The sequence below is a fragment of the Microtus ochrogaster genome, unplaced genomic scaffold, assembly GCF_000317375.1.
Source record: "Microtus ochrogaster isolate Prairie Vole_2 unplaced genomic scaffold, MicOch1.0 UNK9, whole genome shotgun sequence".
NCBI lineage: Eukaryota > Metazoa > Chordata > Mammalia > Rodentia > Cricetidae > Microtus > Microtus ochrogaster.
In genome coordinates this window covers 4,118,566-4,145,113 of record NW_004949107.1, presented here as the reverse complement: position 1 = coordinate 4,145,113, position 26,548 = coordinate 4,118,566, and positions in this window count along the sequence as shown.

Here is a 26,548-nt window from a genome sequence, read left to right as displayed (position 1 = left end):
AATAGGGAGATTGGAGAGGGGAAAGAAAGTTAGCCACTCTACTTATAAGCAGCTGCAATGGAGGATGGAGATAGAACCAGAGGAAAATAGAGAAAAGAAAAGAGTCACAGTCCCAGATACAACTTACAAAGGCGCTGGCCCACACCCAAAAGAAAGATACAGAAAGGAAGATAAAGAAAAGGAATGTGCCCATGACAGTCATGGCTTCAAATCAGTGCTCATGGTGTCTCATGACAAGCATTCATACTTCATAGAAGGAAATAGCAGAAATTGAGTTTAAAAACACCAAGAGATAATTCAGTAACTCTTATTGTCTGAGGCTTCTAATCAACTACTATTCAGCCATCCAGGACTTGTAAAAGACACACAAAAGGCTGCTCTAAGGGACTTCAGTTGTATATGATTAAAATAGTTAATTAGGAAGGCAATAAAACTTGATGAAAGCTAGGAGAAGCAGCGACTTCTCAGAAGGCCTGTTTCCACAGGATACATGCTCATCTTCCTAAGAGGGTTTGATCTTGGAGTGTGGTCAATAAATTCATTCTCAAAATCCATTTTATATGTAGGGCTCAACAGTTGCTACTCCAAAAACTATGCCAGGGAGATGAAATGCAGGTCGTGTCCACTCCCCCCCCCCACACACACACACACAGTGCAATCACTGACTTGCAGGGCAGTCCTTCAGTGTGCTGGGGCAGACCCCTGATGGGACAATCCAATGGAGGGAAGGTTTGTGCCTTAGCTAGGGGTTTTATTGCTGTGAACAGATACCATGATCCCGGCAACTCTCGTAAAGGAAACACTTAATTGGAGTGCTTTCCTTATAGTTTCAGAGGTCCCATCCATTATCACCATAATCGGGAGCATGACATCATGTGGGCACACGTGGTGCTGGTTACATCTTGATCAGAAGGCAGCAGGAAGTCGACTGAGACACTGTGCGATATCCTGAGCATAGGAAATCTCAAAGCCCAACCCCACAGTGACCTCAACTTTCCTCCAACAGGCCATACCTCCTAATAGCATCACTCCCTATGAGATTATGAGGGCCAGTTACATTCAGACTGCCACGGTCTGTTTTGGTTTATTGCTTTGGAGGAATTCAGTGTATCCTGGCTGGACAAGCATGGTGTGCACAGGAGCAGCAGGATGTAAGCGCGTCTCCTCACCTTACTCTACAGGAGGCAAAAAGTGCAAGGCCCACACCAAGATGTCAGTCTATAACCAAAGAGCTGCCTCTCCAGACTTGTTTCCAACAATCAGATCCTACCCCCTACAGGCTGCACAGCCTCCATAACGCTTGGCTTCCTTTGTGGATGTGGCAGAATCGAGAATCACCTGGGAGAGGAGCTTCAGGAAACGCCCCTTGGAGGTTGCATTGACCACATCAACTGATGTGGGAAGCGCCATCCAAACTGTAGGCTGAGTAGGCAAGGAAAGTGAGCTGAGCACTAACTAGCATTTGCATGGCCATTCCTCTCTAGCTCTGTTCTGTCCTGCTATAGGCCCCAAACAGTCTCTTTATTAATCAATGATAATCACAGCATACAGAGGGCAATCCCACATCATCTCATTGATTTACAAAACCTGTGTATATCTCTCTTTCCACAGACTCTGGGTGAATACTGTGGCTTTGTTTATAAAAGGTGTCCAGAAGGACCTTTCTATTTTGGCGAGTATCTGAGATCCAAAGGACATAAATCACCACATTTCGCTTGGCTCTCTCTGGTGGCACTGACACCTTAGAAGCCCTGCTGAAGCCATCTGTCACCCTGCCGAAACATAATCTGCTGACGAAGGTAGAACTTCAGAGCAAGCTTGTATGGCTTTCTTACCTGTGTAGACAACCATGGCCACTTTTTCTTCACAGATTCAAATTATTGGGATATTTGTCTTTATAATTTATCTTGGAAAAGGAAATTTTTGAAATAATTTCACATTTATCCATGCTTATTTTTTTCCAGCATGGCCTTTTATCATTTAAATATTAGCATATAGTAAAATAAAATTGTTATTATTAGTATTAGTATTTATTAGTATTAGTGTTGCTTTTCCTTTCAGTTCCAAGGAATTCTTTATGCAATGCAGAGTAAGACATTAGAATAAACTCAGCTTTTTTTTTAATGTGACTTATTCTGTGAATCCATTGGTTGAGAATTTGTTGAATCTTTCCTGGAAATAGCTGTTGAGTTTTGAGAAAAGCAATTTTTTCTCAGGCTTTGTGGAATGACACTAATGACACAAACAAAACTAGGTTGGAGGGCTGGAGAGATGGCTCAGTGGTTAAGAGCAGTGTCTGCTCTTCCAGAGGTCCTGAGTTCAATTCCCAGCAACCACATGGTGGCTCACAACCATCTGTAATGAGGTCTGGTGCCCTCTTCTGGCCTGCAGACGTATACACAGACAGAATATTGTATGCATAATAAATAAATAAATAAATATTTAAAAAAAAAACTAGGTTGGAATAGCTTACAGTCCTGTCTTATTTCCTTCCTGATCTAAAGGTCCTGATTTTCAATGTTTTTATCTGTAGAATTTAAGGAAAAATTGTGGGGTGTGAGTATAGGGTATTCTCAGGTAACAAATGTGTATCTGACACCCTCTACTATATATAGAAAGACTAATACGATAATTTTGGTATAATTCCTAGCTCAGGAATGTGCAGTTCTTGTAAACACACACCTCATGTCATCCAGCTCAGGTTATGAGGTTTTATTTTCTCATGGACAACTGTGCTTTCTCTGTTAGATAGAAGCTATCAGAAGATGGAAAGGAGACGACCATTTACTAAACAAACTATAGTCCATCATGTTATATACTCTGTGTATTATCAACAAATTCCTGAGGTATTTACAGATGAGTAACACATGGGAGGCTTGTCTTATTTGCTCATACAGTTATAAACATATACATCTATTTTGTAATATTTTCCTTGCCTTCAATATGTACTTGTTATGTTGCTAAGCAACACAGACCTGCAAAATAGTAGTGATCAAGAGATTAGTATGGAGCTATGTTCCTATCCATCCTGTAGGCATGCTGAGTTCTTCTAAGACTCTACTTACTCACACCATCAGGTAGATCTGCTCCCTTCTATTCCACAAACCATGATGATCTTCTGAGATTTCCTTCCTACATGCCACCAGCTAGGGCCACTCCTTGTTTTACCATAGTCATGCCTGACCCCTTTGAGACTTTATTTTCTTCCTTGTATTGTCAGACAGGTTCCACTATTCCTTTACCTGTAGCTTCCCTTCCCTCTGGGACCTCCCAAACACATCAATTAGGCTCTGCTATTTCTCATAATATAGGCCATTCTTCTCATCTATTGTCTTGCTTCTCTGAGACAATGGGTAGGCATATCCGTGCCTCATCTCATAGACCTACCATATTCTTCAGTCTTTCACCTCCAAATACTGACAGACTACCATGTCTTCTCTTCAATTTTTCATCCCATGTCATAGACTAGGCCTATTACTTCTCACTGTCAATGGAACAAGCTCCTTTTGGACTTCACATTTCAGTGTTCCCAGGTAGGGACTGGCCATACCAAATCCATAGGCCTCATCACTACCACACACCCAGTTTTTCAAGAGCTCCATGTCACAACTTCCACTTGATCAGAATTTACGCAAAATGGAACACTGAGGCTTAGAAAGTCACAGCAGAAGGCTAGAAGGAAGGACCAGTAAGAGTATGCTGAACCTTAATAATGTCTGTTCACACAGACAGTAGTGAATTTCAAGTAGGGATGGAACCTGTAGTTCTTACAGTTCTACAAAAGAAACAGCATATTAACCCTCTCACAATCAAATCTCTTGAACAGTATGCCCATCTACACTGAAATAAGAAAAAATCACTTGTTCAAAAAGAATTAAGCAACTAGCACACTACTTCTGTTGCAGAAGTCCCAACTCAGAAACAAAAAAATAGCAGGAAAAATCAAGACACACGCCATCTTTCCTCAGATCACATATCCCATAGTTCTAAACCCCGGTGAGAATGACCTGGAAGAACTCCCAGACAAAGAATTCAAAAGTATGATTATAACTATGTTCAATCATTTCAAATAGGATATGAATATATTCCAAGAGAACAAAAACAAAGAGATGAATGAAACATAGAAGTCAATTCAAGATATGAAAACAGAATTCATTAAAGAGATAGCACTACTGAAAGGAAGAAAAACAGAAAAGATTCTGGAAATAAAAAATTCAACAAATCAAATACAAATGTCTATGGAAAACCTCAACAACAGAAAAGATCATGTGGGAAACAAAATATCAGTGCTGGAAGCCAGTGTGGAGAAAGCCAGTGTGGACAAATCAGCAAGGAGAGGGACTGGGGTAAAAGACATGGAGTCAGAATGGCAGCCATAAGCCAGGACACACAGGGCCTTGCCAATTAAGGCAGCAAATGGAATACACACCCTGGAAGGAATGGGATGTCACCATAATCACACTCATATTTGTAGAAACTTGTCCCACTTACAGTTGTGTAGAATCGGCTGTGTTGGGGTAAATAAAAGAACAGAGAACAGTGAAGGTTAACGTACTGCTTGCTGGAATATAAGGGGCATTGGGAAAATGTAGCCTGAGGGGCTTACTTGTATCTCAAAACCCTCTTCTTCTGATTCCCTATTCAAACCTCTTTTAGAATGCTGCCTCATTCTCTTGTAACAGCTTTGCTAGATAGGGACCAACAGAAGAATGGACACACACACACACACACACACACACACACACACACAGACACACACACATATTAGATTCTGTGTAAGTCCATGTTACCTCAGAAACCCTGTCCTAGAATGGAATAGCACACCAAACAACTTAAAATATAATATCAAATGTTGTCATTTTATTTTTAAAATACTCCTGTCTGTATATTCTTCATTCTACCACCCTGTTATGCCATCCTTTCTTCTTTGATTTTATCGCTCTTTGATTTCTAATTCCCCTGTTGATGTTGGATGACCATACAAATGTTTTCAATGATTTTTTTTCTATAAAAACAATTTAGAGATCCTATTATGTTGAAACCTTTTGAATCTTAATTTTAGGTGTAACTGTTCACAATCAAAATACATCAAGCTGTTTTCAAAAAAGCATCAAAATACTTTCCTAACTAGGACATTTAGATGTTTCTGTTGTTGTTTTTTTACTCTAGACCCACATTGGAGAACCAAAATGTTGTTGTCTTGTTTTGTTTTTCTCTTTTTACTCTTTATTCTTTTGGGGGGCCCACCATCCAGCTCCCAAATAAATCACACACGGAGAGGCTTCTTATTATTTATAAATGTCCAGTCTTAACTTGGCTTCTTTTAGCCAGCTTTTCTTAATTTAAATTATCTCTTCCACCTTTTGCCTCTGAACTTTTTCCTTTTCTTATTTCTGTAATCAATCATTCTTACTCTCTGACTGGCTGTGTTGCTGGGTAGCTAGCCTCTTTTTTTCTCACTTGCCCTCTCTTCCCAGATTTCTCCTTCTATTTATACTCTCTGCCTGCCAGGTCTGCCTATCCTTGCTACTGCCTTGCTATTGGCCATTCAGTTCTTTATTACAACATCATGTGCTTTAGACAGGCAAAGTAACACAGCTTCACAGAATTAAACAAATGCAACATAAAAGAATGCAACACATCTTTGCATCATTAAAACACATGTTCCACAGAATAAGCAAATGTAATACATCCTAAACTAATATTCTACAGCATGTTTCCATATCCTTCTGAAAGAATGGGAATTTTGAAGGTAAGGATAGGTACTAGCAGTGATTCTAGAAGCTGACTCAGTGTTTACTTCATTCTTTGAGAACAGAAAAGTAATTTGATCTGAATGAACAACATTCCAACAACATTTTAGCTAAAACAGACTCTGAGTTTCTGGACTGTTTTAGCTGGGGAAGCAAACTCTCTCAAGGACATCAAAGTCAGAGCAGTTGCATGTCTTCTACTGCTCCTTTCACCTTTGGTGAATTTATGAGGGCTAGTTACTATAAACACAATTCTCCTTAAAACTCCATGAAAACTAATTTCTTTCTTTCTTCAACTCTTTGGACACATTTTGGATTATCACAGGAGAAGGATCCAGACAGTATTCATGAATGTACTTTTCAGTAAATATAAACTCAGAGGAAGAATTTGTTTCTGCGTCACATAGTAATGAGCAAAGGCATGTTGACTTAAATGTTACCTTTCCTACCAGATTTTATTTGCAGAGTGTCATCATTTTCTAAAACATTGTTGTGTTTTCTAGAAAATGTCTTCTGAATGTATAAGTTAATATGAGAGGATTTGCACATAATTATTGCCCAAGTCCTTTAGTTTATAAAATTAGCTGCTGAAAATACTGGCCCTCTAAACTTATAAGGTGGGCTTTTATTTGGTAGATTTAATTATTGAAACCCAATTGGATTTTTTACCAAAAATGTCTCGAGATGGTCTGGGGTTGAATGCTTCCATGGACAGACATGGGAAAGGCCTGATCTCCGCAGATGACAATCTGTTATCATGGGATGTACTCCTTAGGACTCTACTCTCTACCAATCCCTCACTGCATTTAGTACCATTGCCAACATTTTTATTCAACTCTTTTTAGGAAGTTGAAAACACAACATTCTAGAAATGCAATAAAATGTATACAATATGATACTTGATCAAAAGATTAAACCTTTGTCAGTTCCAAGGTGAGGACACTCGATTTCCATTATGAGGCATACGCTATAGATCTGAGCTGGAATTAAAAGTATGAATAACTGCCAAGGAATTACTCTAAAATTATAGGTATTAATAGCTCTCTATCTGTTTTTCTCTCCTATCCACCTTATGCATTGATTTGAAATCTACTTGGAGTACTCTGAATTATGTAAGGCATAGCCAAAAAGCTACTAATTTAGCTGAGATCTAGTCCCAAAGTTTGAAGAAGAGCAGGGTTGGATTAAATGGACAAGGATAGAATATTGTGGTCCGTACTGAACTGGATGTTCTCTAGACAGCCCCGCCCCCAGGGTATGAGGCTGTGTGTGTGTGTGTGTGTGTGTGTGTGTGTGTATGTGTGTGTGTCTTTCTGGCTCTCTCTTCCGTCTCTGTTTCTTTAAGATGACCACTAATTCACTGTGCATTCCTCACCACCCTCGCCATTTCTGGCATACTTCTCCTCATTCACCCGTTTACTTTCTTTTCCTTTGCTTCCTTATATTTTGGCCTGTGTTTGGATCATGCAATATGTTTCTTTTCTGTGTTTACAAAGGCACTTATCTTTCTGTGAGGAGTTTTTTCATCCCGTTTCTAGAAGTGTGTAAGAATGTGAGACTCTGTCCTTTATTGTGTTGTAGCCCCAACAATACTGAAATACTTCCACAACTTTCCCAGAGAATGTACCCAAAGATCTAAGTAAACCCTGTCTACAGAGATGCTGAGTGATGCCTATTAGGCCAAGTGCACAGCTGTAAATCCTTAATCTGTATAGACTCAGAGGCAAACATAAGAAAACTTGGTGCCATTCACCCACCTACACCTAGTACCATCCTAGGATCAAGGATCTTGTAAGAAAACAATCTTTGATTTTCAGATGAAGTTTGGCAATCACATATTTTATATATTTAAAAAAGACTTAAATGTCTCAATAAAGTTTCTCACAAAACAGTAGCCTTATGAATTAAAATTAAATAGGATAATTATAAATGAACCAGAAACATATGGTTGCAACTTTTCTCTAAATACAAAGGAGCCTAATAGGGGAAAGGGCTGTAAAAACATGAAGTCGATTTTTCAAATTGTTGCTTTAAGATACCCATCCACTTGGGTGTGCTTTCTTATATTGTGTATGTCCATGAAAAGCACACGTTCAGCTGTGGGATTCCGTTGCTGTTCCCTGTTCCAGCGGAGGATTGTGAACCGTGAGTTACCCCTAAATAAATAACGTTTTAATATACTCAATTCTGAGGTGGTGGGAGATTTCTTTTTAGCGTCCTTCTTCATGGGAGAGGGTAGAAAAAGAGGGGAGATAACAGGGGAAGAGTGGAGAAAGATATAGATCTCAATAAAAGCAATTTTAAAGAAAGAAAAAAGTCAATTACTAGTATTTTAAACTATTAAATTTTGAGTGATTCAATAGTCAACAATAACCATAACACCTACTGCCTATTATAATAATTACACAATATTATTGGAATACGCCATGCATCACCATACTATGCAATTTTCATATGGAAATTATTAATAGGATAATATTTTATATTTATTGAGCACCATATTCCAGGTAATATGTAATCTGCTTTACCTATGTATTTCTGTTACTTTCACATTCTTTCTTTGATGATTTATTCGCTGTCTCATTAAGTAGACAGAAAACATCAAATGGTGGGAAGACGCTTTTTTTTCCACTGTGGAGCTCCACTCCCCTGGCCTCACATCTGACATGTCAATGGACCTGTGAGATGACATCATCTATTGTGCCATCTGTTTCCTTACCAAGATTTTATCACATGGACTTTCCCAACTCAACCCCCTGAAAATACTTACAACAAAAATGGGAGCTCCAGATTGAGAGGGCTCAGTGTGACAACTCGAGCGAACACCACGGCAATTGTCGAAGTCCTTCAGAAATCAAATGGCAAAGCTGTCTCTTCAGGCAGACGCTATCAATGTGTGATCCCAACCATCAGATAACTGCTAGAAATGACCCCAGACAGTAGTGTCTGCTCAAAGACATCGCCACCAACTGTGCTGATTCAGATATCTTGGGAGAGTATTGTGTTTGTGACACTGTGCAGGGCACAGGCGGGTTGTAAGGCAGGTGGGTGACATGAGAGAGATGGAAGAGTAGCCAGCACTGCCAAAGTCCCTCAGGTCATTGATGGCCGAGGAGCTTATTTCCTAAGGCTGAAGTTAATATGAGAGTTAATGTTTTTTTTTACATTGCAAAGTGAATAATAAGTTAGAGTTAAACAAAATAACAGATGAAGCTGGAGCCCTTTAAAAACACACACAATTTAAAAATATTTAAAAATATTGTGTGTCAACTTGACACAATGTAGAGTCATCAGAGGAAGGAGCCTCAGCTGAGGAAGTGTCTGCTTGAGATCCAGCTGTAAGGCATTTTCTCATTTAGTGATCAATGGGAAAGGGGGCGGAAGCTCATGGTGGGCACTGCCATCCCTGGGCTTGTGGTCATAGTTTCTATTAGGTAGGGGAGCTAAGCAATCCATAGAAGCAAGTCAGTAAGCAGCCTCCTTCTATGGCCTCTGCATCAGCTCCTGCCTCTGGAATCCTGCCCTGTTTGAGTTTTTGTCCTGATTTCCTTTAGTGATGAACTGCAGTGCTGAAGTGTAAGCTAAACAAACCCTTTCATCCCCAGCTTGCTCTTTGGTCATGATGCTTCGTCACAGCAATCGAAACCCCACAACAGTAACCATCTGAACTGACAGTGTTGAGGCTACATGGGGAGGCCTAAAAGAACAGAGGAAGGGGCTATTGTCAGTGTGCAGTGCATGCCGTTTTGAAGCCCTACCCCTCTGTTGCCAAATTCACTAAGTGATATGTATGGTCAAGGATCTTGTGGCTGCAGGTGAAATATGCCAGGAGTGTTGAGACCAGCGACCTGCAAGGATTGCATCCACGGAAGGTTAACAGTTGGAGGCCAGCTTCTCGGAATGTATTATCAAAAGAAAACTGTCAGATGCCAACACTGTTAGGGAACAAAGCAAAACATACAGCGAGAAAGAAACATCACAGGCAGCCCTTTAAATAGGACAGGTCCCTAACTGCTCACAAAGGGCCAAGCTATGCCAGAGGACCACAGAGATGAGTGAATACCGGAGGCATGTTTCTCTGGTTACTTCTAGGTAAATGTTCCAGCTGATACTAAAAACAGGCTGTGTGTACAATAAATTTCAATTTCCCATTATTCGATAAATCCGCATTACACAGGGGGTGGATCAAAAATACCTGGTTTACATTTGGCCTTTGTTTAATTAGGACAAGGCTTTGTGATTGACAGTTGGTGAGTTTTCTCACGTCTGATGGGTGAACCCCTGCAAGTGGTGTGATGTTCCTGCTGTCTGCTAGCTGCTGTCCAAGGTGATGAGAATGCCAGAGCGCTGACTGATCTTAGTTTTCAAGTGGAAGCTGTCAAGAAGAATTAAGTTTTTGACAGAGCGACAATGCGTGTGTAGCTCTTCTTTCTCCATGTAATGCCAAGGAATGTGGGAAGTGTCTCTAGTTTTGGCCTGCAGTCATACTGCAACTTGAGGCTGTCACTCTCATTGGGTTTGAAAATATACATCTTAATAAACTGCAGTATTTCCCCGTCTTTGAAGGTATGTATGGGCATGATGAAGAGGGTTTCATGGTGAGACATGAATGATTGGGCTTTCTTTTTTTTTTTTTTAATCACAGACTTCTTTTTGTGTAAAACAAGTTCAGGCAGTAAACGGGAAGGAAGAATTAAGTTTCATTCATGCGCTGTTTTCATAGGAGTCTCTTTTTTAAAGGGGCACCCACCCAAATTAGGCTTATGCAAATGAAAGGATTAAGTGTGAATTAATCATGTCCTGAGTAACAATGGTGATGGATGCTCTCTTCACCTCTCAGAGGAGGAGTTCACTCTCATCATATGCTTGGTGGTGACTGACATCTTGGTATCTTTCTTGGAGTGGATAGGATAAAGAGAACACCGAGTCCAGCTTGGTTTCTGCTATTTGCTAGCTCTAATAATCTATGCAAATGCCTCTCAGTCACAACTAAGGTACAAACTTCCTCAATGTGAAAGCAATAAGTTTTCTGTTTTTCTCTCCAATCTATAACTAGGCAGAAAAGGGCACCATAAAGAGTGCGCTATGAACCTAAGGAAGTTGAGGTATCAACAACTGAATCTGCAGTTACAGTTTAGGGGTTGGGGAGGTGATTCAGAGGCCACCTGAGCGTGACTGCCTGAGACTGAATCTCTGAAACTCATGTATACAGAACTGGGGCCGGGCGGTGGTGGCACATGCCTTTAATCCCAGCATGCAGGAGGCAGAGGTAGGTGGATCTCTGTGAGTTTGAGGCCAGCCTGGTCTACAGAGCTAGTTCCAGAACAGTCTCCAAAGCTACCAAGAAAGAACCCTTGTCTTGAAAAATCACAAAAAAACCCCCAAAAAACAACAAAACAAAACAAAACAAAAACAACTTGGTGAAGTAGCGTGTGTCTCTAACCTCAGTACTTCAAAAGCAAGATGGAAGGAGGTAGAGACCGCTGAAGCTAATATGGCATATACAACAGACAAAAACAAAGGAAGGGTCTCCAACAATGTGGAAGGTGAGGTCCATGGGCTCATGTTGTCCTCTGAATCCCCACTGTCACATTTATGCCCCCCACACAAGAATTTGCACATACGCACAAATACTCCAATGAGTTACATTGTGAATATTACATTGCCTTGTGCTTTATAGAAAGCTTCAAGACTCTGTCTAGAGTCCTAGAACAATAAATTTCATCTAGACTAGCAAAATTTGATCAAAGGATAATACAAAAATAGCAACAATAATAAAAATTAAAGCTGCTGTTCTCATTTACTTGTTTGTTCATTATTTTGGCAGTAATAGGGGCAAAACACAGGGCCTGGTCCACTCTGGGCAAGCCCTGTAGGAGCACAGAGCTACACCCCAGCTCTGTCGTTCTGATGAGAGCAGTAAGTTGTTGCCTTTTAAATAAATGATTTCGAATAACTGCCTGGTAGCCTTTTTCATTGTTCAGCTGAATTTTGAGGCATCATTAAACTTAACAGCCAACATCTTTATCAAGGAAAATAATCAGTAAGTATATTAATTAGTTCATTGCTTACACTTTTACTGCAGATCTAATGATTTGTTGATTTTAAGTTAGATGCCTGTCTTCATTAAAGCCATTAATACTCTAAGTGAATTTGTTTGAAATTCCATACGTATTTGGGGATTACACACATTTTGCTTTTTATTGTGGGACCCTTAGGCTATGAGGATTTCCTTATTGTAAGCATGTACAATTACAAGTGAAGCCTTTTAGGTATATTAACAAGTGCCTCCCTTACAACTGAAAATAGAAGTGAAGCAGGGACGTGTATGAGGGGCAGAATCATCACTGAAGTCCTCCACATTGTCACTTCTCCTTGTGGTTGGGAGAAGCAAGTATCTTCTGCAGCTGGGCCCCAGAATAGCAGAACAGCTGCTCTCGAAGGCACAGTTGCTACTGGCACTCGCAATTCAATTTCCTTACTTCCAGAACATGTAGCATGGGGATCCAACTAGGGTGCGGCCTATGAGTTTCTCATCATAATCCCACACAGTACAGAAGAGTCAAAGGGGTGTTTGGGATCTCTTTTTACACGGGCATTGTCTCTTCTCACAACCTGAATATCACCAGAGAACTCCATCTTCTCTTACAATCACCTCAGGGGTAGGGGTTTAACATGCAAACTCTAAGATGGACATCAGTGTTTGACCATAATAGCTAGTGGCAGTCTGATTGTACTTTGTCCCTCTCTCCTAATTGCCACAATTATTCTTCAGTCTTCCACACAATATTCCTAGGATGGCTTTCCTGTTTAGAATCTTTTCCCTTTCCAGTAATTTACATATTCTTTCATGTTTTAGAATCGATTTAAGATTTATATACTCTGAGTTCTCTAATCCACACTAAACCATCTCATCTGCTCTCCATGGTGAACAGAGTTTTGTGCATGGGGATAGATATGGATCTATTTGTATTCTACTTGTTTATATCCAGTTATGCCAGCACCATTTGCTGAAGATGCTTTCCTTCTTCCATTGTATAATTATAGTTTCTTTGTCAAAAATCAGGTGTTCATAGGTGTATGGATTAATGTAAGGGTCTTCAATTTGATTCTGTTGGTCCATCTGTCTGTTTTTATGCCAGTACAAAACTGTTTTCATTACTGTAGCTCTATAATAGGGCTTGATATCATGGATGGTGATGCCTCCAGAAATTGCTTTATTGTATAGGGTTGTTTTAGATATTCTGTTTTTTGTTGTTTTTGTTGTTTTTCCATATGAAGTTGAGTATGGTTCTTTCAACGTCTGTGAAGAATTGTTTTGGGATTTTGATGAGGATTGCATTGAATCTGTAGAATGCTTTTGGTAGGATTACCATCATTATTATTTTGTTCCTACCTATCCAAAAGCATGGGAGATATTTCCATTTTCTGATATCTTCTTCAATTTCTTTCTTCAAAGACTTAAAGTTCTTGTCATACAGGTCCTTTTCTTCTTTGGTTAGTGTAACCCTAAGATATGTTATGTTATTTTGACTATTGTAGATGGTTATGTTTTTGTGAATAATTTCTCAAACCCTTTATTTTTTATATATAGGAGGGCTACTGATTTTTACATCATCTGAAAATACTGAAAGTTTGACTTCTTTCTTTCCAATTTGAATTCGTTTTTATCTCCTTTTGTTGTCTTATTGCTCTAGCCAGTACTTCGAGTACTATGTTGAATAGATATGAAGAGAGGGTACAGCCTTTTCTTGTTCCTGATTTTAGTGAAATCACTTTGAGTTTCTTTCCATTTAATTTGATGTTAGCTGTTGTCTTGCTGTATATTGATTTTATTTTGTTTAGATATATTCCTTGTATCCCTGATCTCTCCAAGACCTTTTACCATGAAGGGTATTGGATTTTTACTAAATGCTTTTCAAGCATCTAATGAAATGATCATATTTTTTTCTCTCAGTTTATTTATATAATAGATTACATTGATAGATTGTCCTATGTTGAACCATCTCTGCATCTCTGGGATGAAGCCAACTTGATCATGGTGAATGCTTTTTTTTTTTTAAATGTGTTTTTGGATTTGGTTTGCCAGTATTTTATTGAGTATTTTTGAATCACTGTTCATGAGGGAGATTGATTGTCAGGAGCCAATTTCCTCCTAGGATTATTGCAGGAACCATCACCCTGGGGAGTCTGCAGAGAACCCCACACCCATAATTGTGTTAAGAATTGTTCTACTGACAGAGGCTACCCCACACCCAAATTGGCTGTCAATGGAGAGCTATCTGTTAGCGGAACCCACCCCACATTCCAAACTATCTAGAGAACTAGGTGTGTCAACTCGTGACTTCCTGGCCTACAGTGACCTGACCGAAGGTAACTTACTGGCTACGTGACCAAAGTGAACCATGTGACCAACGTGAACCATGCGGCAAGAGCTCAGGCCCCTGTGCCCACCCCCCAACTCCTTATCCTATATAAGCTGTACCCCATCTCTAATAAACTGAGGCTTTGACAAGAATCTCGCTTAGCCTCCTTCCTGTCTCCTAGCTCATATCTTCCAGATAGTGCCTCTCTGTGACCCTGGAATAACTGAACTGCAAGGTGGGTTACAACCCCTAGACTAAGTAACCCACCAAGGCAATCAACAGTGGCGCCCGAACAGGGACATCTGTAATTCTCTTCCTTAGTTGAGTCTTTACGTGCTTTATGTGCAGGGTGACTATAGCATCATGAAAAGAGTTTGGCAATGCTTTTTCTGTTTCTATTGTGTGTAACATTTGAGGAGTATAGTTATTAGCTCTTTTTTGACATTCTGGTAGAATTCTGCACTGAAACCTTTGAGTCCTGGGCTCTTTTTTTGGGATACTTTTGATGAGTGCCTCTATTTTCTTTGGGGTTATAAGTCTATTTAAATTGTTCATCTAGTCTTGTTTTAATTTTGGTATGTGGTACCTATCCAGAAAATTGTCCATTTCTTTTAGATTTTCCATTTTGTGGAGTACAGGTTTTCTAAATATGACCTAATGATTTTTTTTGGATTTCCCCAGTGTCTGTTGTTATGTACGCATTTCCATTTCTGATTTTGTTAATTTAGATGTTCTCTCTCTTCCTTTTGATTAGTTTGGATAAGGTTTTGTCTATCTTGTTGATTTTCTCCAAAAAAAAAAAAAACCCAGCTCTTTGTCTCATTGATTCTTTGCATTGTTTTCTTTGTTTCTATTTTATCATTTTCAACCCTCAATTTGATTAATTCCTGTCTTCTACTCCTCATTGGTGAGTCTGCTTCTTTTGGTTCTAGAACATTCAGGTGTGCTATTAAGCCACTAGTATAAGATTTCTCCACTTTCTTTATGTAGGAACTTAGTGCTATAAACTTTTCTCTTAGCGCTGTTTTCATAATGTCCCATATGTTTGGGTATGTTGTGCATTCATTTACATTGAATTCTAGAAAGTCTTTCATTTTTTTCTTTATTTCTTTCTTGACCCAGAGTGATTCATTTGAGCACTGTTCAATTTCCTTGCGTATGTAGGCTTTCTACAATTAATGTTGTTGTTGAATTTTAACTTTAAGTATGGTGATCCAATAAAAAATACAGGGGATTATTCCAATATTTTTGGTATCGGTTGAGGTTTTCTTTGTTACTGAGTATGTAGTTAATTTTAGGGAAGGTTCCATGAGGTGCTGAGAACAGTAAATTCTTTTGAGTTTGGGTGAAATGTTCTATAGATAGATGTTAATTTCATTTGAGTCATGACATCTGTTAGTTGTCTCATTTCTCTGTTAAGTTTCTGTCTGGGAGACTTGTCCAGGGGTGAGAGTGGGGTGCTGAAGTCTCCTTCTATTAGTGTGTGGGTTTGATATGTGATTTAAGCTTTAGTAATATTTCATTTATATATGTGGGTGCTCTTGTATTTGAGTCATTGATTCTGCCTCAGTTGAGAGGATTGAGACTTCATCTTGATGAATTTTTTGTAAAATAAATATGATGTGTCCATCTCCATCCCTTTTGATTGATTTTAGTTTGAAGTCTATTTTGTTAGATACTAGGATAGCTATATCAGCTTGTTTATTAGGTCCATTTGATTAGAAAGTCTTTTCCCAATATTTTACTCTGAGGTAATGTCTGTCTTTGAGGTTGAGGTGTGTTTCTTGAATGCAGCAGAAGGATGAATTCTGTTTTCATATCTATTCTGTTAGCCTGTGTCTTTTTATAGGTAAATTGAGTCCATTGATATTAAGAGATATTAATGACCAGTGATTGTTAATTCCTGTTATTTTTCAGTGGTAGTGTTTGTGTGTTTCCTTTCTTTGGGGTTTGCTGATATGAGATTATCTGTTGCCTGTGGTTTTGTGGGTGCAGCTAACTTCCTTGAGTTGGAGTTTTCCTTCTGGTACATTCTGTAAGGCTGGCTTTGTGGATAGGTGTTGTTTAACTCTGGTTCTGTCATGGAATATCTTGTTTTCTCTGGCTATGGTTATTGAAAACTTTGCTAGGTATAGTAGTCCGGGCTTGTGTCTGTGGTCTCTTAGTGCTTGCAGCACATCTGTCCAGGAACTTGTTGTGTCAGGGTTTCCATTGAGAAGTCGGGTGTAATTCTGATGGGTCTGTCTTTATATGCTACTTGACGTTTTTCTTTGCAGCTCTTATTGTTCTTTATTTTTTCTGTATGCTTAGTGTTTTGATTATTATGTGGTACGATTAGACAATGGAATATTCCTTAGACATGAAACAAGGGAAATAATAAAATTTGCAAGTAAATGGATCAAAGTGAAAAAAAATTATCCAGAGTGTGTTAATCCAGTCTCAGAAAGAGAACTATGGTATGTATTCACTTACATGGGATATTAGCTGTTAAGTCATAGAACTAGAGAGGCTAAGTATAGAATAAGGAACTGGGAGGGGCAGATATACCTTATTAGAAAAGGAAAATAAAATAGATAGTTATGGGTAGGTGGGAGGTAATGAAATGGAAGGACCCATCAGAAAGAAGAAAGGAAAAGGGGGACAGTGAAGGAAATATGGGCAGAGACATCTATAAGTAAGGGGCATTTGAGGAATTGAATGAGAACCTTCTACAGTAGAAGCTTCCTAAAACATACATATTTAATGGAAATTGAAATGAAATCACCAAATAATAGGGGATACAGAGCCCCAACTAGACATCTCTTTTCACTAAATGAACCTCCATAGTCTGGGATTTTATGACATCTAATTGAGTTGTAGGCCAAATCAAATCCCATGGGAATCCCCAAACAATCCAAGCTTTTCCTAAGGCTACTGGTTGCCTTCCAGAAACTGACTGCAAGACTCTGATTCTGAAGACAACACCTACACAACTCATTGAATATGGAGACGTCAAACTTGGGCCTATATAGAGATTTCACAACTATATTCTAGTTTCTTTTTATAGGAAGGTACTCTGAAGGCTACTAAAAAAGAAATATAAACACCAACTTAGCCAAAAATCCTTTGATCTGCAGTGCTGTCCTACCTGCAAGATGGGCCAGGGCAATAGCAGAACAAAGATGGTGAGAGAAACCAACCAATACCTGATTTGACTTAAAGCCCAGTTTATGAGATGAAGCCCATACTCAACACTGCTTGGGTGACTAAGAAACAAAGGCTAGATAGCTGAGGGACATAGAGTAAAGCAAAATTCTCTTGTTCTAACAACAGAAACAGACAAAAATGTAGCAATAAAATGACACCTAATGACATTCTGCTCTACTCATAGATCAGAGCCTTTCTCGGTCACCATCACAGGGATTTCCTACTGCAGCATATGAAAACCAGTAAAGAGACCAAGAGCCCGGCATGATTCTGAGGAGACCTTGGAACACCCGGCCCTAAAAAGGATGTCCCCTTCAAACACCTCTCCTCAGGGCTCAGGAAAGCCTGTGTAAGAGGAAATAGGAAGAGTATAAGAGTCAGAGACAAGGGAAGACATCACGGAAACAAGGCCCTCTGACTCCGCATGATCAAAGCTCCTAGGAAATCACAGAGACTGAGGCAGCATGCACAGGACCTGCACAGGTCTACACCAGGTCCTTTCTTTTTTTTCTTTTCTTTTTTTTTTTTTGGGAAAGGGAAAAAAAAATATCCGCCTCCTCCCAGCCTCCCATTTCCCTCCCCCTCCCCCCACCCTTCTCCCCCTTCCCCAAACTCCTCTCCCCCTCCCTCACCAGTCCATAGAGCAGTCAGGGTTCCCTGCCTTGTGGAAAGTCCAAGGTCCTCCCCACTCCGTCCATGTCTAGGAAGGTGAACAACCATACTGGCTAGGCTCCCACAAAGCCAGAACATGAAGTAGGGTCAAAACCCCATGCCATTGTCCTTGGCTTCTCATCAGCCCTCATTGTTCGCCATGTTCAGAGAGTCCGGTTTTATCCCATGCTTTCTCAGTCACAGTCCAGCTGGCCTTGGTAAGCTCCCAATAGATCAGCCCCATTGTCTCAGTGGGTGGGTGCGCCCCTCGTGGTTCTGACTTCCTTGTTCATCTTCTCCCTCCTTCCGCTCCTCATTGGGACCTTGGGAGCTCAGACAAGTGCTCCAGTGTGGGTCTCTGTCTCTATCTCCATCCATCACCAGATGAAGGTTCTATGGTGGTATGCAAGATATTCGTCAGTATTGCCATAGGATAGGGTCATTTCAGATTGCCTATCCCCAGCTGCCCAAGGGACTAACTGGGGACATCACCATGGGCTCCTGGGAGCCACTCTAGGGTCAAGTCTCTTGCCAACCCTAAAGTGGCTCCCTTAACTAAGAATTATGGTTCCGTGCTCCCCTGTCCAACCTTCATTTATCAGGTCCTTTCTTTATATATTATGGCTTCTAGTTTATTGTTTTTAGGCAATCCCTGAGTGTACGAATAAATAGGTCTCTGTTTCTTATGTCTCCTCTTGAGATCCTTTCCTTCTGTTTGTATGTTTGGTTCAATTCCAATGTGTTAGGTTTTGTTTTATCTTATTTTATTTTATTATTATCACTTAGAAGTCTGTTTGTTTTCTAATGAGAGACAAAAAGGAAGTGGATCTGGAAAGGAAGGGAGGAGAGGAGGAACTGGGAGAAGAGAGAGAGGAAACCATAATCAGGATATATTATGTGAGAAGCAAGCAATTTTATTTTTAATAAGAGAAAAATAAAAAGAAACAAAGACTGAATTAGTGATTGCCAAGGCTTTGGATAATGGAAAGGAAGTGACTGGTGTGGTTATAACAGAGCAGTCCAAGAATTTTTGTGTTGATGGAACTGTTTGTTCAGTACCTAGTCTGTGATGGTACATCCTCAGACCTAGTATAGAATTAAACACAACCATGCAAATACACAAGTGTATAAGCAAAACTTGGGAAACCTTACCAAATATGTGGATTGCAGCAATGTCTATTTTTTTTCATAGTCTTTTTTTCCCTAGTTTCTTTTGATTTTTTTTAAATTTATTTATTTATTAAGGATTTCTGCCTCCTCCCCGCCACTGCCTCCCATTTCCCTCCCCCTCCCCCGATCAAGTCCCTCTCCCTCATCAGCTTGAATCACAGAGACTGAGGCAGCATGCACAGGACCTGCACAGGTCTACACCAGGTCCTTTCTTTTTTTTCTTTTCTTTTTTTTTATTGAGAAAAGGAAAAAAAAATATCCGCCTCCTCCCAGCCTCCCATTTCCCTCCCCCTCCCCCGATCAAGTCCCTCTCCCTCATCAGCTTGAAGAGCAATCAAGGTTCCCTGACCTGTGAGAAGTCCAAGGACCGCCCACCTCCTTCCAGGTTTAGTAAGTTGAGCATCCAACCTGCCTAGGCTCCCCCAAAGCCAGTATGTGCAGTAGGATCAAAAACCCATTGCCATTAGACAATGAGGACTACTGAGAACTCAAGAGCAATGTCTATTTTTTCATTATAATACTGTATGATTGTTTAACATTACCATCGGTAAACCAAAGGGTCAGAAAGCACCTCACTGTATTGTTTCTTATAACTCCAAGTGAATCGGTAATTATTTCGATAAAATTTCTACATAAAGTAGAGATGCAAACCATCATGGTAATTGCCAGGGTAGAGTATAACGTTGGTAACAAAACTTTGACAGGTCCAAAGTCATGTTTCAAAAGCTTTAGTTCTACTGGTATTTTTAATCTGCTGAACTATTTTGCCCCATTTTACAAGCCAAAGGTTTGTAAGTATAAAGTAATGCAATGTGGTAAGGAAATTTTCATAGGCTATTCAAAGAAGATGATGTCATCTCATCAGCATAATGCTGATTAAGAGCTGAGAAGACCACACCTGTTTCTCTGAAAGGCTTAGAGGATGGGTAGAATGAAGCAGTGTCTTGAAACATACTGTACATCTTAACTTGGGACTCAAAAGGCCCTGCCTTCTCTCTGTGTGCACACATGCATATAGCTGCACATGCGTGCAAGTGCATCTAGAGCTAAGAGGTCCACATGAGGTGTCCTTTTCAACCACTTCATCTTGTTTATTGACATGGAGTCTCTCAGTTACCAAACTTGGAGCTCATCTTTGAGTGGCTGAGCAAAAGGCCCCAAGGATTCTTCTATCTGTCCTTCCCCAGTAGTGAAATTAAATACACATGCAGCTATAACTAGCATTTCATGCAGGTCCTGGAGATTGGGTCGTTATGTTTGTGGGACAAACAACTGGACCACTTCTCAGTCCTAGCTTATATCCTTAAATAATTCTATGTCCAAGATGAATCTTGTGATAAAACAGATTCCTAGGTTCTCCCCGTAGATATATATGGAATCCTGGAATTTTCTCATCTAATAAGAAACCCAGCAGATTCTAATCTACTAGAATAATATATCAGAGTGAGCTCATGAGTTTATTAACTAGCAAGTTTTTTTGAGACCCGTTGCTTTGTTCATCCCATGGTCTAACTTTTGTTCTGTTGACAAAGTGGGCTTTATAGAAAGCTGCTTCAAAATGTAGTCCATTCACACAACGGAGTACTACACAGCAGAAAAAAATAACAACATCTTGAAATTTGCAGGCAAATGGATGGAGCTAGAAAACATCATATTGAGTGAGGTAACCCAGACCCAGAAGAACAAATATCATATGTACTCACTTATAAGTGGCTTTTAGACATAAAGCAAAGAAAACCAGACTACAATTCACAATCCCAGAGAACCTAGACAATAATGAGGACCATAAGAGAGACATACATGGATCTAATCTACATGGGAAGTAGATAAAGACAAGATCTCCTGAGTAAATTGGGAGTGTGGAGACCATGGAAGAGGGGAGAAGGGGAAAGGAGAGGAAGTGAGCGGTAAGGAGAAAAAGTATATAGCTCAATAAAATCAATAAAAAAAGTTTAAAAAAAAAAAGAAAGCTGCTTCGATGCTCAAAGGTCTGGGTCAAGTTCCTTAATTGTTGGGGCATAGAGAAAGAAGAGGGAACTGTGAAAGTATAAAGCCTCCAGCTCCCCGTCTCCAATCACAACTCATCAAAGACGATTCTGTACAAGGAGATCAAAGCCTTTCTGGAAGAGAAGTTGAAAGCCTGTGCTGTTGCAATTCTGGGGCAGAGGTGCTTGGATATAAATGAGTCCTAACTGTGGGTTTGGGGGACCCTGCAATGTAGAAATGTAAACACAGATGTCGGTCCTTTCATCCCCGCTGTGTAAACATACCAGCTGCCAGGGGACGGGAGAGAAACCCTTTAGAATTGCCTGCATTTTTTGCCATCTAGAGCATAAAAATTGGCTTCACGCTTGAATTTGCACCAGCAACGCGAAGCACTGTTGACCAGAGGAGGGGCTGAACGGTGAAACCAGACATCCCCTGGCTGCGTGGCTTTTCTTTCTAGGACGCATCCTGATTTTGCCTTTCTCTAGCACGCGTGTCTGTCTCAGAAGAAAATAGATGTGGTGGCAAGCACTCTTTGGCCAAATCACCTCCCTCGCGGATGGAGCTCCTCAAAAGCGTGCGTCCTTCTGCTTAGAGGCTGTGCACACCAAGAGTTTTGCTGAGATTCATACTCCAGATCCAGCGAACATGGAAGGCTCGAGCGCTTCTTAATTTTTTGAAAGGAAACTAAATGGTTTCCAGTACAAGAGGATATGATTATTCCAGCCCATGAATACTTGAAGGGCCCAAACTGACTTAGCCACTCCCAAACCACATCAGACCTTCTCTCACACCATAAATTTTTTTTTCAGAAAAAGAAAAAGAAACCATGAAAGGAACTATTTCTGAAAAGTAAATTAAATGCGCAAGAAAAATATAATGGGAAATATATTTCTAAACAAAACGCTTTAGTCCACGGAGAAATGTGTCTTCAATTACAGCTCAAGCTAGCATGCCAACTTGTGCAGGCGAGTAATCCTGTCATTTCTACAGAGCCTCAGTTCCAAATGACCCAAAGAGTAGGAACATAACAAAGGCAAGTACTTTCCACTAGCGAAGAGATTTTCTCAGGATGTTATAGTAATCTAATATCTTACAGTAGTGGTTATGCTTGTTTTTTATTGACACCACACATCACCCCCAAATGACAGAGTGAATCACAAGCTAAGAAACAGTTCTTGAGTGTGGACATAGTAGACAAGTCACTGTGTTGCAGGATATACTCTTTCTAACAAAGTTTGTCACTTAGCAAATGGCCTATGCAGAGTGTTGGAAGGGATTGTCATCATGGACTTTTCCTCCGGTTTTCTTATTAAGGATGGGTCAGCATATCTGGCTGTGCTTTATAGAACAGCAGCTGAGTTCGGGAAAAGCGCTTCACGCGCATTAGAAATTTACTCTAGATTTGCTTATATATGAACTAAAGTAGTGTCCATTATATTGTAAATTGTCACCTGCTATTTAAGCTTGTTAGATGCACACTCTTGGAGTAAGGCAGGCCTTCTAGCCCAGGTTCCAGCGTGTTCAAATGTTCTCCAAAGCCTCTTGTCTGGAAACTGATGGACAGAAAGAAAAAAGTAAACCAGCCTAAGACTAAGATCCTAATATGTCTTTAGAATAGCTGTAAAGCAAACCATTTCCAAAAGAAATTACCATTTTCTATCCCCTGCTATAAAACTTCCTGTAGTGGGTGCAGAGACCAGAAGGCCAGCTTGGGAAATATATCATGCTCACTAACAGGTGAGTTCTACAAGGCTGTTCACAAATTCATTTGTTAGTTTCAGAGATCACAAAAAAAAAAATCTATTTCTGTAGTCTCTTTCCACTTGTTTACATTCATTCCTTTGTATATGCTCTTGTGTGGGCATTCATACATATAGACGCACATGCCCAAATGGAGCACAGGAGTGGTGGTTAGGGGACAAACTGTGATGTCAGTTCTTAAATGCCTTCCTTCTTTGGTTGGAGACAGGGTCCTTCATTGGCCTGGAACTTCATCGCTAGTGTGCTGTCTGTGCTCTGTACGGCTCCAGGAATAAATCCAACTGGGGCAAAGAGGGAAAAAAAATAAAGACCAGACACTGGAAAAATAACAGATACACAGACACAGACAAGCCAGGACACTGATGGGGAAGCCAGCACATTTATTATACACTCTTTATCTATTTTTACGTATACAAGTGTTCTGTCAACTTTATGCCAGAAGAGGACATCTAATCCCACTATAAATGGTTGTGAACCATCATGTGGTTGCTGAGAATTGAACTCAGAACCTCTGGAAGAGCAGCCACATTAACCACTGAGCCATATCTCAAGCCAAGAGTAAAAGCATAAAAGTTTATGATCAGAACATGGGAGAACTCTGAATCACCATGAAAAGACCTAACGTTTGTGTTATGGACTCAGGGTGGGGGGAGGATGCCATAGTAAAATATTTTTATATAAGAGAAGAAATGTTTCTACATGTGGATAAAGAAATGCCCATTGGGGCACAAGAAGCATTCGGAACTCCAGGAAAGAAACTTGAAACAGCATATTATAGTCAAATTATTAAAAGCACAGAATAATAAAAGGGCATTGAATTCTCCAAGAGAGGGAGGTTAAGTCACTTATAAAGGCAAGCCTGTTAGAATAACACCTGATCATTCAGAAACTCTTGAAAGCTGAAGGACCTGGAAAGGTCTATTGCAAAATATGAAAGATCACAACTGTCAACTAAGACCATTATACTCCTAAAAAACTATCTGTTAGATGTGAAAGAGAAATAAAGTAGATTAGTTTAAGACCAGCAAGCCAGCTCTACACAGCATACTTGAAGGAACATTTTACTCTTAAGAGAAGCACAAACATAGTAAAAAGATCACAGGGAATATATTAATGATTACAGCGTAATCAATAAAAAGAGGTCAAATATAACAACACAGAATCAACAAATGGCTGGGTGGTGGTAGTGCACACCTCTAGTGCCAGCACTCATGGAGGCAGAGACAGGCAGATCTCTGTGAGTTTGAAGTCAGTCTGGTCTACAGAGTGCATTCCAGCACAGCCAGAGTCACACAGAGAAACCCAGTCTTGAAAAACCAAAAGCCAACCAATCAAACAACAAAAATCAACAAATGACAGGAATTAAAACATTTTAAATAAGTTTGATTATTAATAATATCCATTTCTCAAATAAAAAGACAGACCAGCAGATTGGATCAGAAAAAAAAGATTCATCTTTTAATGCCCCCAAGAAACGTAGCTGGTTATTAATAATAGGAGCTAACTTAGGGTAAAAGGAAAATAAAAGGTACTTCCAGAAAATGGAGTACTAAAAATGAAGCAGATTTAGCTATTTAAGTATTTGACAAAAGAAACTTCAAACCAGTCAAAAACAATGAGGAGGATTGCTTCATACTCCTCAACAAAACAATACATCAGGAGTGTATTATAATTCTAAAACTATACTCATGTAACACTCCAAATTTCATTAAAATATTTACTATGTGACATAACAGATTAATCCCTCAAACAGTGCTAGTAAGTAACCTCAATACCCAATAATTATCAGTAGACAGGTCACCTGAACAAGAACTAAACTCAGAAACACTGGACCCAAGGATACCGTAAGTCAAATAGACCTCACAGAATCTAATCATATTCCACCCAAGTACCAAAGTGACACAGTCTCCTTAACACCCCATGGAACTTCCTCCAAAACTGTCCAAACATTGAAACACAAAGCAAGCCTTAGAGAAAATAGGAAAATTAAAATAGTTATATAAAATAATGGACTATAACAGAGGTCCCAGAAATAAATCCACACAGCTACAAGCATCTAATCTGGACAAAGGTGTTAAAAGCTTGCACTGAGAAAAGAACAGCATCTTAATTAATGGTGCTCGGGAAAATTTGGTTTTACATGTTGACAAATGAAGGTAGATATGTATCTATCATCCTACACAAGAGTCAACTGAAAATGGAGCAAAACCTGTGATAAATAAACAAAACCTGTCCTGGTGATGGTGGTGCACACCTTTAATCTCAGCACTGGGGAAGCAATGACAGGCAGATCTCTGAGTTTGAGAGTTTGAGTTACAGAGTGAGTTCCAGGACAACCAGTGCTACACAGAGAACCCCTGTTTCAAAGGAACAAAAAATAAAAAAAAAGGAAGGAAGGAAGGAAGAAGGAAGGAAGGAAGGAAGGAAGGAAGGAAGGAAGGAAGGAAGGAAGGAAGGAAGGAAGGACCCACCACAGCAACAAAGATATATATTTAAACAAGAAATTTCAGGGAAAAAAGTATGATAGTACAGAAAATAATCTGGAGGATTGACAACTGGGATTATGCAAAATTGAAAAGTTTCTTACAATAAAGGCAATTCTCACCAGAGGGAAGCAAGGCATACAGAGAGGGAAAAAAATCTTGGCCCTCTACACATTAAATAGGAGACTAAGATACAAAATACACACATGGAGTTGTGAAAGTAAATACCAGAAAAGATGTAATCTAATGAGCAAAGGGGCTAATTTATTGAATAGGCAATTCTCAAAAGAAAAAATAATGATCAATAAACACTTGAAAAAGTATTCATGTCCTCACCCATCAGGGAAATGCCTGCCATTATGGTATATATGTGCACTAAATGGACTCAGAGGGCTGTATTTGGACATGTATTCATACATATATATATATGTATATATGTATGTATATGCTTATATTTACATATATGGTTATATGCTAAAGATTCTAAGTCAACATGTCAAAAAAAACACTTAAAATTCTGTTTATTACTGCACTTATTCATAATATCCAGGAAATGGAACAAGCATATATCAACCAGCAAATGAATGGATAAAGAAAATGTGATACACAATAAAATTTTATTCATCCATAAAGAAAATTGAAATCTTGAAAAGGTTTCCAAAAAATAAATGGAAGTGGAAATCATTATTATGTAATGAAAGACAACCTCAGAAAGATGAATACCACATTTTCTTTTATATGAGGAATCTACTTTTAAAATTGTGTATATGGTGTGTGTGTGTGTCTGTGTATATAAATCTTGAAATTAAAAATGGTGTCATGAGAGTGACAGAAAATATCTTAAGGAGTGTGGGAAAAGGAGAAAGAAATACCATACTGAAATACAATCGGAAAAAGCATGAATTAGAACAGGTGTAATGATACATATGCATGGAAATGCCATAATGAAACTCATTTCTCTGTAGGTTAAGTTGCATAATTCATAAGAAATAAAATTTTAAAGTGAAAGCAAGCCGGTTGATGAGACACAGCTTTCTAAAGCTATCTCCTGCAAACTAGCCCTGATGGACAAAAAGTGTGGAGGAACACATGGGGTTTTTGAATGGGTCCTAGACAGGGTGCATATAATTTTTTTTTTTTTTTTTTAGACAGGGTGCATATAATTTTTTTTTTTTTTTTGGTTTTTCGA